The sequence below is a fragment of the Falco peregrinus genome, chromosome 4, assembly GCF_023634155.1.
Source record: "Falco peregrinus isolate bFalPer1 chromosome 4, bFalPer1.pri, whole genome shotgun sequence".
NCBI lineage: Eukaryota > Metazoa > Chordata > Aves > Falconiformes > Falconidae > Falco > Falco peregrinus.
The window spans coordinates 17,163,663-17,178,498 of record NC_073724.1 but is presented as its reverse complement, the minus strand read 5'-3'; positions in this window follow the sequence as shown (position 1 = coordinate 17,178,498).

Sequence of the window (14,836 nt, the reverse complement as noted above, 5' to 3'; positions counted from 1 at the left end):
CTGAGCAGGACATGAAGTCTTTTGTCTTCTTGTTGTAAGTCTTTCTTTTATTAGTTAAGTAATTACAGACAATAGTTTAAGTAACACCTGATTTATGGTATTCATAGATACTTAAAACATAGATGTTTAGTCTATAGACTTTGGTTATCTGGACTCACGCTGCAGCTAAGAGAAAAGGATAATTATCTCTTCATAAAAAAGTGAGTAGAGTTGTTTCCTGGAGGTATTCTTCCTTAGCCACTGTCATTTAGCTCTGATTAGACATTTTCATTTCTGATTGCTAGTTAAATTTAGATAATATATATCCCATACAGAATGTTTCATATTTCTTCCCTCTAGTATCTTTCTTTCTTTGTGCTTTGAGTATACTGATTTTGTCCCTATAGGTTTGTGCTAATATTCTGCATCATAAACCTAGCATTCTAATTTTGTGTGTCTTTCTTGGTTTTGAGGAAATTCAAGTACTCATAATTAAAACTACATAATTTCTTATAATGATTTATCTTATTATGGCCTTATCATGATGATATGGTTTCTTATCTTCCTTGCTTTTTTTCTTTTCTTTTTGCAATTACAATTCTCTGAACTCCATTTTTGTAGTCTGCTTAACAATTTTGAGCTCCTTAGCGCCTTCTTTTTTAAAAAATTGTCTGCATTTCTCTCCTCCCTTTCTTCCCCCCTCCCTCCTTCTTTTCCTTTCTTCCTTTACTTTATCTCTCTGTACCTCCTTACATTCTGCTTCCTTTCTCCCTCCCACCATTCCTTCCCTCCTCTTTCACTTTCTTCCTTACATTTCTTTTTTCTTTTTTTTTTTTTTTTTTTTTTTGTTTTCATTTATAGTTAGGCTGTTCCAAGTTTGTTTCCACCGTTGTGTTTCCAAACATTTCCCAGCTGCTGATAACTGAAAGATGTAGCACCTTCCCCATCTAATCACTTTTTAAATAACTCTGTTCCTAATACATTCCTAGGACACTTTTCACCTTTTGTTTTCCCCTAGAAAAAAGTGTATTTCACATTAGTTGAGAGGGGACCGAAGTACTGTTTAGTATCCCACAAGTGATCAGAGTTGCTCCAAGTCAATGTTGTTATGACTGCAGAACCTTCTCACAGTGTTGAAGATTTGATTTCTGTGGGTTTGATTTTCATTAAAGAAAATCAGCCACTGAAACTAAATGTTAAATATTAATATCTTCAGACTGGTGAAAATATTTGGCTCCTGCTTTTGGGTCACTAGTAGACTGTTAATATTATATATGTTTTGCACTCTCCTTCGTGTCCTAAATCTCTATTTTCTTCTAGTTGATATGACATCCCAAGTAAAACAAAAACAAAAAACCAACAAACTTTTCCAAACCAGATACATTCTTAGAAAAAGAATTACCATACAGCAGGAGCTGTGGAAGCTCTTCAAGAATTTTAATGGCACAGAAGGTTAGTCAAACTGTAATTAGCCATAAATAGTTCCCACATACATTGTGACATCGTTGCCTAGAGCTAAGTGGCACTAAATATGTTTCCCTACTCCTGCAATCTTTCAAAACAGAATCAAAGGAATTGATTCTAAATTGATATTTACAAGATGAAATGACACAAAGGACAACCCAATGAACATACTGAAGAGAAGCAAATATTTTCCTGCTAGTTTAATAAGAATGTTGGAATGGGAGTTATACATATTCGATTCAATGATAGTTATAAGCATACATAACAGAATCTTGTAAGCCCCCAGCAACGACTGTGTAAGAGAATGAGCTCCCATTTACTTCAGAGTTCTTCATGAAGAGTTAATGGTGGTAAAAAGAAGCATTCATCAAAAGCCATTAGAGGAATCCTTTCCATGCTGTTTTATCAGCCTTTCAGGAGCCTATAAAACATCTTAGAAACATATTTGGAAACTAGATTGCTGAATAATTATTGAAGACACTTGTTTAAAAAAAAAGAAAAAGTTTGTATATTATTCTATCAGCTTCTTTACAGATGCACTGCCAACTAAAGTGTTTTTTTTTTTTAAAAAAACATGCTTCTACAGTTAATTTACTACAATATTATTCAAATTCCTAAATAAGGCTTTGATCTTAGCTAAAAAATTAATCTATCTTTATTTAGAAAGGAAAACCCTTTAAAAGTCCAATATGGCTCAGACAAAAAAATACACTTTTACTCCTTTCCAAAACATTGAGTGAATCTAAAGTTTGAAGAAGAAAGAAAGAAACAAGTTAAATAAAGTCAAGCAAAATGTTATTACTTTTCTCAATTTTAGAATAAAATTGAAATAAATGTCTAGGCTAAATATTTGTAAGTTAAATCATAACTACCTTCCCCCCTAAACTTCTCAAATATTGTTTCTTCTTTATTAAGTACTGCTGATCTTTTCCCCCTTGGAGTAATGTAAGATATTAAAACTAATACACATTTCTGTAGCTTTTTGTTGGTGGTAATATTCATTTTTCACCAAACTTCATTGTAAAACTTTGGGCCACATAAAGTTATTATACCAGTGCTTGCAAGCAGCTCTTGTCCTTTGCCTGTCCTCTTTGCAGTGCCTGGTCCAGTAGATAAGCTTGTGAAACCCCAGCCCTAGATAAAACAGAAATAGTCCAGCACAGTTTATACCTCACTCCTGGGTACTAAACTCACCTGTGCCACGCTTACATCCAGTTTCTTCTCTGATTCAGATCAAAGACTTCACCTGTGCTCTCCCCTGGCTTAGTAGAGCACCTTAACATCTTGGATGTCAGGTATCCTGAGATAATAAAGTCATGTCTGGTGAAGTGTTTCAGTTTGTACCCATAAACAAAGAGATTTATACTCATTGCTGTGGTTGTGTACTTGTCTGTGGTGGAAAAAAAAAGCTTGTGGTCTGAATTTAGTAGAAGATTGCAGTTCCTATACTTGTACTATAGTGTTGGACAAAGGGGAAGGAAATGTCATAGTTTTGGTGGGGTGGTTTTGTTTGTTTGTTTTTTTCTTTTCGGGTTTGGTTGTTTGTTTTTTTTCTTTCCTGAGAAAGTCTGACTTGAGTGGCACAGATTGTTTGGTCCATGACTGGCTTTCTGCCTGTGATGCCTGCATGGTAATATGTATGTTACTTGATCTCTAAGTGCCTGAGGGAGATTTAGTTTAAGTTGTGTCTCTGAAAAGCAACGTTTTTCTCACTGAGTTGAAAACTTCTGTTAATCTTGTTTGGAGGGGCTACTGCTTCTTATGAGAGTGGGCAGGGAGTGAAAGGGGAATGCAGGGATGGTAAATTTCAGCAGTGCCAGGATGCAAAAAACCTAATTACTACAATGTTAATTCCTTCCTTGACCACTCTATCCAGTTTTAGGCATTTCTATGTGACAGTCTTAAACCTGTATGTGTATTTATGTGTATGTGTTTTCTCAAGCAAATTTTTCAGCAACATTTTCAGTGGAAGATTTTTGTATGTGTCTTGTTTCTTTTTTCTGTTTTTGTTTTTTTGGGTTTTTTTTTGTTGTTGTTGTGGTTTTTTTTGGGGGGGGGTTGGGTTTTTTTGGTCAGCAGCAGTGTAGTAAACATTTTGAAAATATTTGTTTTTAAAGTTACATTACCATTAGCCATCAGAAACCCACAGATAACCAAAGGTCTTCTGGGACAAAAAGGGCTTCATAGATAATTGATAAGTAATCAGAAATTCTGCAGGCAGTGTGACAGAAAAAAAAAATTTCCACTTTACAGGCTTACAAAAATGTGCAGTGCCAAACTCACTCAGAGACAAGGAAAATCTTTCTTAAGTGTTCGTTACCTTTGTTACCACGGTAGATTCCATACTATGGTTTCAAGATGTTTTTTGAAAGAACACTTTCAGGATGTTTTAAAAAATTGTCTTGACCCTTAGCTGGGTGTCTCTGAACCATGAAGAAAATTTTCAATGGAAAAAGTTGTCATGACTGAGAAGTATGATTATACTGAAGGGTTGAAAGTAGAAAGAAAAAGAATGAGACCAAATAGTTTTTAGGTACTGAACATTATTGGACAATATGCTTTAGTCAAATGCAGCTATTTGGGATTAATGATGTTCTTAAAATTTCGTGTACAACACAGCCAGTCTCTGTTTAACATTGCTGACCTGTAAAACAGCTATTTCACAAGATCCATTTGCTTCTGACAACGTCATTCCTCTTTGTCCTGTTTCTCTCTTTTTTATTGTTGGGGTTTATTTTGTGTGTGGTTTTTTATAGATTAGAAAAGAGAAGGAATAGGTGATGGGAGGAAAAATATGAAAGTAATAGAGGAAAAGCAGAACTAGAAGAATGGAGATATAATGAGGAAGAAAATAGATGGAATAGGAAAATTTCTGGGTTTTTTACAAGACATTGCATGCAGTCGTTATGCACTTCTTTGGGTAAACAATGCAAAAGCAATGAGATATAGAATGAGGTTTTCTTGGGCAGCTTTTAATGATGAGAATGATGCTTTGGGAATGTTTTTTAAAGTTTAATTACCTACCCTTTCAGTAAATTTTCATGGTCAACATGATATGAAAATGTATGAATAATATGAAAAGGCTGTTTCTACTTAACACCAGCCGCAAGGAAAAAGAAAAGGTATCAGGCAAAGACAGCAGTCAACAGTGTAAACACAAGCAGGCAAACTCTAAATTTTTCAAGGATAAATTTTATGTGAACTCTTACCCTGTATCTCACTTTTTCCAGATAAAAATACAAACCTTATGGTTTATTGATAAAGAAACTGCTTCCTTATTAAGGCACCAAAAGTGAACAAGACTGTAAATAGGAACTGATGGCTCATTGAAATGTGAAAATAAAAAAAAATATTTACTCTTCAGTCACCTTTGTTTGTGTTGACTAGGAGTCTGTTTGGACAGTGGTGATACAGTGGGTATAGAAAAAAATTGAAAGATTCTGCACTGGCATTGAAAATGTACTCTGTCTTGCAAACAGGGAAAAATGTTGGATACAAAGAAAAAATGTTTTAAACGTTGCTTCACCAACAATATAATTCATGAAAGAGTAGTTTGGAGGTAAATATGGAAGATACAAATGTGGTATGTAAATGTACAATTTACACTAGAACAAAGAAGAGCATGGGCTACTTGAGACTTGAGGTCTCGTTTTCACTCTGTTGGTCCTGTGTCTGTTAAATATTTTTAACCTTCCCCAAACAGTATTTTTTCTTTAATTGCTGCTTACAATATATATTATTTTTAGAAAGGAATCAGCCACCCATTTTTTACAGTCCTTGACTATGTCTTCCAGTACCACAAGGTGATGTAACCATATGGGAATACTGCCAGAATACAGCTGGTATGCAGAAATTATTCCCTTTTTTTTTTTTTTTTTTTTTTTTTTTTTCCCATTCTTCTAGTATCACCTCTAGTGATGACACTGACTTCCTTCAGTGGAAATGATTTTCAATCAAAATGGAAGAGATTTTTTAAGAAATGGTGTGTCAAGCTGTGCTTTAAAAAACATAAGCCAAATTTGCTGCTGGGTCAGCTTCAGGCTTCATAAATGATAATGGAATCTGAGGTTGAAATTGAAGTGATTGCAAATATGCTTTAGAGGCAGAAGTGGAAGTAAAAGAGAAAGGACAGAAAAAGATAAAAGATACAATCAGAAAGTTAGTAGTGACAAAAAACCAACCAAACAAAAAAATCAAACCCAAAACACAAAGAAACAAAAAAACCCAACCCAAAACAACACACAGAAAGAAAAATATGAGACCAGGTACGATACTTCATACTCCTGCAGGCAATTCCATAGTAACACGCTTTTTTCACTACTAATGTCTGAGTTTATGTCTGCAAAGGTTCAAATTTCAATAAAATTCCCTCCCCAGACAGAAACTAGCTTTTAAATTCATGTTTTCTGTATGCTAAGAACCTCCTACAAAGCTGAAACTTAAATGTCTTGCTGGTAGCAACTGAATATATTCTCTTTCGTACACACTTATGCCTCACTCCTCTTACTTTCCATGCTTTCTTTCTTTTCCTTCCTTAGGTATTGGGCAGAGAAAATAGTCTGTTTACTTTATTAAAATAAGACTAGAAAAAGGGGCTAAATTACACGTTCTGTCTCCAAGCTATCAGAAGATATACAGTGGCTTGCTCCAATTCCTTGGTTTTACTCCTTTTATTATAACTTTGTAACATTCCAACAACCTAATGTCTGTAGCATAGAAGGAAAAGACATACACAACTTTCTGCAGTGAGGCTTTGTGTTGGGTAGTGTTGGAAAACCAAAAGAGAGATTATGAAGCATAGACCTTTCCTTTTAAAAGCAAGCCAGGGAAAGTGGATCAAGAGCTCTCCAGAATTCAATTCTCTCACCTGAGTGAACAGACAGCTGCTGCCACACCATGCTGAACTGGCAAGCGCTTTCTTAATTACTCAGCCCTTCCAGAAGGCAACACTTCAGCGGTGATGAAGAGGCACAATTTCCAGAGCTCCAGTGGGAATTGTTTTCAGCTCCTCAGAAGATTTATAGGAAGCGTTCTACTAACATTAGACTATATATAAGAAACATTTTCTTGTCTAAATGCATCTTGAACCATTAAAAAGTAAACTTTCACAATTTCATCTCACTGTTGCTACAGATATCTCATCTCAGAAGTGTATGGAGTACATGCAATAGTATATACCCCTAGTCCTCTTGCAGATTTCTGTACGACAAACTTTAATCCTACTAACAGTATGTTGATTTCTCTTGACTACTTTGCATAGAATATGCCTGAAGGCTTTAAGCTGCTTAAAGGTCACAGGATGGTGACAAAAAATATATCTCCATTGCTTAAATAAGCCATCTGAAAAGATGTTTTTATGCATATTTGTATAGTTTTGTGTGCAGAACTAAGTAATTATTTGATAAACTGAACCAAACCTCTGAATGTAGACCTTTAATGGGAAGTATAAGACAACATCATCTCTTTCCCCTACACTCAGTAGATATCCACAATAAGATCTCAGTTTCCAACTTTGCCTGCCCTAAGGGAGTGAGGGAATTTTTTTCAAAGATTTCCAACGATCAGATCAGCCCCTCAGTATTCAAGTATCATTGCTTACAGAGGCTTTTTTCATCTGGAGGCCATAAAGCTTTTTATAAATACTACCAACAAGAAAAAACCCAGCATTTTTGGAGCAAGGAGAGCAACTGATTTTCCTCAGTTTTCTGGATTAATGTGAAAGAACAAGTGCTGGAATAAGTGCCTATCCTAAATATCAAAGACATACATCTCTTATCCATAACACTGTGCCTTAATATAGGCCAATTTGCTAACAAAGTTCATTAATATTTTTATCTCTCCAAGTCACTGCAAAAAAGAAAATCTTCCTTTTTAGAAGATGACATGTTTAAATTGTTCCTTTACAAAGAATTTCCTAAAACTTAGTTTTAGGAAAATGATGGGGAATACAGCTACATTTCCTAAAATTCAGTGAATAATCTTTTTTTTTTTTTTTTTTTTTTTCCATTTTAGGGAGAAACAAGGTTTAGTCAACTTGAAAGGTAATTTCCATAATATATATGTTTCCCCTTTGCTTATTTTTATAATCGGTTTCTATTCATCACTTAGATAAGAGAAATATGAACATATTAATTAGTCTATAATATTTTTTTCTGAAGAATTCAGAAACCATTTTCATTCTTTTGCTTCCTTTATTATTATACTCTCACTAATAGTAAATTTTACTTTTCAGTTGTCTTAGTGACTAGATATCATGAACTGCCAGTTACTTTTATGTTTTTAATATTTGAACGGGAAGGGAGCCACTGGCCAAGGGCTTCTTTGAGTTGTGTGTTAATGTCACATGAAGGGGGGAGGGGGGAGATTTCCTCAGGCCCTAGTGTTTGTTCTTTCTATGGATGCCCCAGGAAAGCCAAGACCCCTGTGCCGAACCAGTCTGTCAGCATCCTGTTACAGGGACCCTTCGCGGAACAGTCCCACTGGATCGGAGGATGATTGGACTGACTTGTTCAGGGAAACACACCAACAGCATCAGGGGGACCCCTCAGTGGGTCTGCCCAGTTTATTTGAGTGTGTTACCTGCTGCTGACAACTGCTAGTGCCCATGAAGGACTAAGACTAACAGTTTATGTAATAACACTCTTCATTAACGTAAAATCATGACAAATTAAGGTTTGTGATTGCGGGTGACTGTCTGCAAAAACAAGCTTGAAGTGATATACAACCACACTATAATCACTAATAACAGCTAGCTTGGGTTAGTAATTTAGCACCCATATGACAAAATTTTTACCCAATAGGTGTCCCTATGGGGCAGAAGGCAGGTTCAGCCCATCGACTGATCCCAGAAGTTATGATGGAGTCTTCCCTAACTTCTCCACTCATCTGTTCACTTTTTATACTTCATAGTGTATTGCATTTATTGAATATATTCATTCATCATACATAGGATTGGTTACAAGTTTCTCACTTCTACTGTAAATTAGAACACATCCTCAGCACTTCTGAAGTTCTCTACTAACTGCACATGCTCCTTAAGTGAGGTTTTGCCCTCTGTTGAGGGGGGCTATTTGAGTTGGAGGTCACTATCTTCCACTACCACAATTATCTTTGTCCTGTTTTCAACTGATTTACTGCTGATGTCAGTGGATTGCAACACCTCATCATCTTGTTTACTCTCATAGCCAGAACTTCCCTCACTTGAAAGCTTCTTTCTGCATCACTTAGATAATGGTGTTCTTGTCACTATCTGTTTATTGTTTCTTATCCTCCCCAAGATTTTAGAGACTGAGTCAACTTGAACTAGTTTTGTGAACACTAAATCAGAGTTGGGTAATCTGAGAGTTAGTCAACAATTCCCTTCATTTGGACTTATTTCTGTTCAGGACTAGTCTACTTCCATCACACTTAGATGGAGCTTGAATGACCCTGGTCATGCATACTATTGTTACTGAATGGCATCACGTGCCCAGTGAGGTGTGGTAGCACCTTGCAGGCAGGTAACTGAGATGGAGGTGTGTGTTAGTATCACAGTGAGATTATTTTATCTGAGGAAAGTAATTTTGCCACAATGGTTGGCTCAGCCACAGACATCTCATAGATTCTTCATGTGACAACTGCTGTGCAGCTTAATTAGCTCTGTGGTGCCATCAAGTTCCCATTCCTGCAGGGAGCACAACAGAGCCTGGCAGCATTTTCTCCACTCCTCTCCATCCTCTTTTACTCTTATCAGCATGTGCTGAGATGGCAGGATATGTTGCTTAGGGAACTGTGCTGATGTAGGTTCCACACATGCCAACCATATTGAAAGCAATAGCTTTCTTTTACCCTAAAAAAAGCCCAAAACCTTCTGTAATACTACACTCCTATTAGGTCCCAGTTTTCTCTAATTCCCCTCTCAAAGTGATTTTCCCACAGTTAACTACCCATATGAAAAGTTTGCTATAACATTGCATATAATGTCATGTTGGCTCTGTAGTAAGAGAAATACAGAATACCAATTCATTCCTCAACTTGTGAAACAAAGCAGTATGTACAGAAACTGAATTACATAAATTGGATTTTGTTGTCTCTCTTTACTGGTAATAAATTGCCTGCTAAGACTGAGTGAAACATTTTGATGTGTATTACGTCATTCTGAATGAGAATTTAAATATTGATGAAATAAATAGCCTCATCGCTTTTGAATACTGGGTATAAAATTGATTATGAAAGGAAAAGACAAATGTAGGCTGAGTTTGCAGAAGCAAAAATTAAAATATTTTAGCAATGCCTATTTAAAAGTATATTATTTAATCAAGAAAAAAAAAAGAGGCTGTTTAATAGCCTAATTCGCTTTACATGGCTTTCATTTTTTAGGTTCAGTGGTGTTATTGTTTAACAGTTTTTCTGACTTTGTTCTGTTTCAGTTGTGTGGATACTGCTTAGCAGATACAAATGTGTTTGTAGTGAAATCATACCTCTGCCCATCTTTTCCTCTCTTCTCTAACATGGAGAGATTGCTCAAATCTTTTCATACACTGCCTGAAAACTATGTATCCCACTTACATGCTCCAAAACTGAATCCCACTCAACATCTTCATTTATTTTCATTGCTTTCTTTTATTCATTCTGTCTGTGGTCCTGATATATGTTATGTTCCATTTTTATGCCACTGTAACACTAGTAAATCAATGGATCATTCCTATTCTGAAAATTTCCTCTTTTCTATCACAAGAAAGATAAGCTACTAAAACTGCTTGTCACCTTAAATATCTTAGAATAACATCCATTTCTATCAAATGAACAAAGTATGTTTCTATATTGCTTTTCCTTTACTATACTGGTTGAATGTAGTGTTGTCCATTTTAAAATACACCACAGTAAAATAATGCTGTTTTATTTTATATATATATATATAAATATATTTGTACCATCTTCAACCAAATTTAGCCTGGAAAAGACAGTGCAAGAGTAATTATGTAGTATTCAGCTGTCATCAAACCAAATAGTTCTTACACATCTAGTGATGAATTTCTATCATCATTAGGAAGTGTAAAGCAATCCATACAAAAGCAAACGCTTATGATTAAGTGAGTTTTAAATACCACAGATTTTCTAAAGAAAACCAGAAACAATCAAAAAAACCCCAACAACATCTATTAATGTTTCAAATGAAAATTGTTAATGATTTTATGGTATGGAGAAATTTTAACAGAAGCATAGTCCATTTATAAAATTGTGTAATATTTATTCTATCTTCTTGTTGAAATAGTGTTGCAGATCATGTTTTGCTGCAAAAAAATAATTCCCAAGTTGAGTATAGGGTGACAGATAAATGCATCTGCTTCATTATTTATATAAATAATAAGTATATAAGAAATGGTTTGGATTTTCAATTATTGTACCATCTTTTTAGTCTGGGCTTTTCAAATTAATCTTATATTCTCCTGCAGAAAGTTACCTGAATCAAAAATAAAACCCACCAATGCACTTAGAAAAGTGAATACATTTAAAAGACATAATATTTGACTGTGTTTGAAGGCTTAGATGACGCAGCTGCAGTCTACAGTGGGGGTAGGAACCAGACTCAAGAATACATTGGAACTGAGTTTTATATAGTGGAAGTCACACCTACACCTCCTACGTCTACACATGGCTTGCATAGAAGTGATCTAACTGTGGTTCTGAGGTCATGCAATATGTCAGCATGACACTGAGCTCAATAGTCTTCTAGCAGGGTTATACAGCTAAATACAGCTTTTATTGTTTTACAGTGCAGGCCAAGGGGCATGGAAGAACCTGCAGGAAATTGTGAAGATCTGACCTAAATCTACAGTCCCTAATGGACAGATTGTGAGTAACTAACTGAAGTATAAAAAAAAAAAAAAAAAAAAAAAAAAAAGAGAGAGAGAGAGAAAAGTTTGAAATGTCTAAATGCTTTGGAAAATAGATATTTGACAGTTCAGTTGATGACTCATCATCCACTTCTATCAAAAACAATCTACAATACCTGATGACTTCCGTGATGGGAACAAGATGTAAATTTCAATAAATGTAATGTGGGCTGAAACCTAACTATTGCCTTAACCTAGAGGTACTTTCTGGTTAAACCAACTAATAAACAGTTTACTTAGATTGAAGAAATTCTACAAAATCACCTGCCTTTAAAGTCTTCTGTGATTGCAGAATGTTCCTACAGACAAAAAAAAAAAAAATAAAAAAAAATAAATCTCTTAAAAGTTATGTATAATGAAATAAACAGATGAATTATTGTCAAAGCAAAGAGTCTGATGCATCAAGTGGTTGTTTTTTATTTAACGTAAAATGAACTAATTCAGAAGTAGTGGCTTAGGCTGCTTCTTGGACTGCTTTGAGTTAGGCACATACATTGTACATTGTCTTTTCTGTGGATTCTGCAATTAAAATTGCCAAAGAACCACAGCAGCATGCTGATACCTTTTCAGTCAATTTCAAGTTGTAGAAGAAGCAAAAAAGCTGGGGAGCACATACAATGAGGCTTTTTACTGCAATGAAAAGCCCTCATAACTTCCCTTATTGGTTACTCAATGAGAAACTTTAGATGAAGGAAAACAGGTTATTCAGAAGATTTTAGCATCATAATTATGATGCTAAAAAGGAAATAATGCAAAGCTTCTGATACAGTTTGTATATAAAGCTTTAGATTAAATGAATAATATTAGAAAAAATAACTCCATACATTGTTTAAATTAGAAAAAGAAAAAAAAAATTATTTGAATTTTTCTTCAGAGGCCAAAATTACTTCAAAAGGAATTTAATGCAGGGCATTAGACTTGTATTTTGTGTTTTGTGTGTATGTTCTTCAAGAGTAAAGGATGGTTGACAACTGTTTGCTTCCTAAGATGAAATAACAAGACCTGTGGATGAGGGGAGAGCAGTGGGTGTTGCCTCTCTTCACTTAAAAAGACTTCTGACATGGTATCCTACAGCATCTTTGTATGCATCCTGGTGCATTGTGCTCCAGACAGGGGATCTGCTAGATAGATGAGAAAGAAGTTGGATGATGAGTCTCAAAGGATAGTGCTTAGTGATTCTTCCTTTGGCTTAAGGCCATTTGCAGGTGAAGTTTCTTCAGGATATGCACTGGGACCTATCCTACTTAACATCTTTATCAATGGCCTAGAGGAGGAGATGGACTACACTTAATTGGCTTATGGGAGACAACAAACTGAGGAGAACCCAGGACAGGGCTGCCTTTGAAAGGGACCTGGGTAGGGAACAGCCTGACAGGAATCTCTTGAAAATTCCCACACATGGAATGAATTAGCCCCTGCAACAATGCAGGCTGGAGTCTGAATGAGTGAGGGACAGCTGTGCTGAAGAAGACTGGGATGTGTGTGTGTGTGTGTCTTGGCTGACAGCAAGCTGAGTGTGAGCTGGCAGAGGGTCCTAGCAGCAAAAGCTCATTAACAGTGTCCTAGGCCATATGAATGTGGGAACAGCTGGTAGATCAAAAGAAGTGATTTTTCTTCTTTACAGTACTCATCAGACCATATATGAATTATCGTGCCCAGTTCAGGCCTCCCCAGTACAAGACGGACACTGACAAATTGGAGTGAGTTCAGAGGAGGGTCACCAAGCTGGTCAAGGACAGAAGAACATGCCTTACAAGAGGCTGGGGAAGATGGGCTTGGCCAGCCTGGATGAGAGACAGTTTCAGGGGGACCTAACAGCTGCCTGTGAGCAGGTCATCAAGAAGACAGAGCCAGGCTCTTCACTAAGAAATCTGTCAGGTGGATCAGAGGCAGCCCACAACAAGATTGAGAAAGAGCCAATCAGTCTGGATACAACAAAAAAGTTTCTTCTTTCAAATACAGTCAAGCAGAGAAGAAGGTTGCCAGAGAAGTTGTGCAGTGTCCATCTTTGGAAGTTTTCAAGACCCATCTGGGCAAAGCCCTGAATAACATAGTCTGATCCCAGGCCTATGCTTTTGACATATCCTTAGGAATTGTAAGATTTTAGTGTCTTGTCCAACATATCACTATTACATCCACTGGATGAAGTCTTATGCAATGTGTCAGTGTCCTGGAAGTTCATAAGAAAACTTTTGTCACGTAAAAGAATCCTTAAAGTGTGCAAGGTATCTTCTGCCTATAAAGTAAGCTTACAGAAGTTAATCATATGGAGCAAAAGCAGTAATTTAACAGGTTAAGAATTACTGCCTTTTCTTCCTAGAGTTCTTACTTCAGCAAAATGTCAGTATGCCTAAATTGATAGAAACCTCTGAGTTCTACCTCAGAATCATTAATATCTCAGTGGAAAGCAATTTACAGCTATTGGCTTCAAATATTACCTTAAAAAAAGATATAATGGCATTGCCTGTCTGAGAGTGGATGATTTTCTTAGCTTCTTGTCCATTATGTTGTCTGCTTAAAAAGAATCACCAGACATGCAAATCAAGATTCCTCATGAAACCCGGCAATATAACCAACAAGTAAGTGTACTGAAGTAGAGTTGAAAAATTTTACACAGACGCAGTTGCTATAGGCAAACGTAATAAAAAATAAAAATTTTGTAGTACTGAGTGAAATATATGTTATTGAAATGGGTGGCCCAATTTCTTGCCCAAAAGCATTTCTGGTTTGTTCATCCAGAGCAAGGTATTTTTTTCCTCTATGCTTCCAGTTGTGGGCAGTGACATTGGAAGCAGATAGACACAGTCTACTAATGCATGGCTCCATAACTGGTTCATCACCACAATTTTGGGGTTTTACAATAGTGGGATGGCCTACATGGCACCAGGCCTGCTAGTGTCAGATGGGATTCACCTTTCTCAAAGGTGGAAGAGAGTCTTTGCTCATGAGCTAGCAGGGCTGATTGACAGAGCTTTAAACTAGGCTTGAAGGGGGAGTGGGGTAATATCAGGCTTACCTATGACAAGCTGTGGGACAACACACCAAGGTTAGAGGGACAGGTGCTAGCAAGGACCCTCAGCCTGTTGCTCTGAGACATGCTGAGTATGCTACAGCACACTTGAAATTTTATGGAGATAAATCAGGGGCTCCTGAGGTAATAGGACCCAGCAGGGAAACACCAGTGAAGTACCTCAAAGGAATTAAGGTGTGTTCCTCTAAGAAGGTATCCTCTATGAATTGCCTCTATACGAATGCACATGGTGTGGGCAACAAACAGGAGGAGCTCGAAGCTGCCATGCTTCTAGAAAGCTAAGACCAAGTTACTATGACTTAAACTTGGTGGGATGAATCCCATGACTGGAATGTGGCTATTGATGGCTGCAGGCTGTTCAGAAGGGACAGGTGAGGAAGGAGGGCTTGCCCTCTACATTAAAAATTGTGAAGAGCTGTCTCTAAAGGATAGCCACATACAGGTTGAAAGTTTATGGGTAAGAATTAAAGATGGGGACAACAAAGGA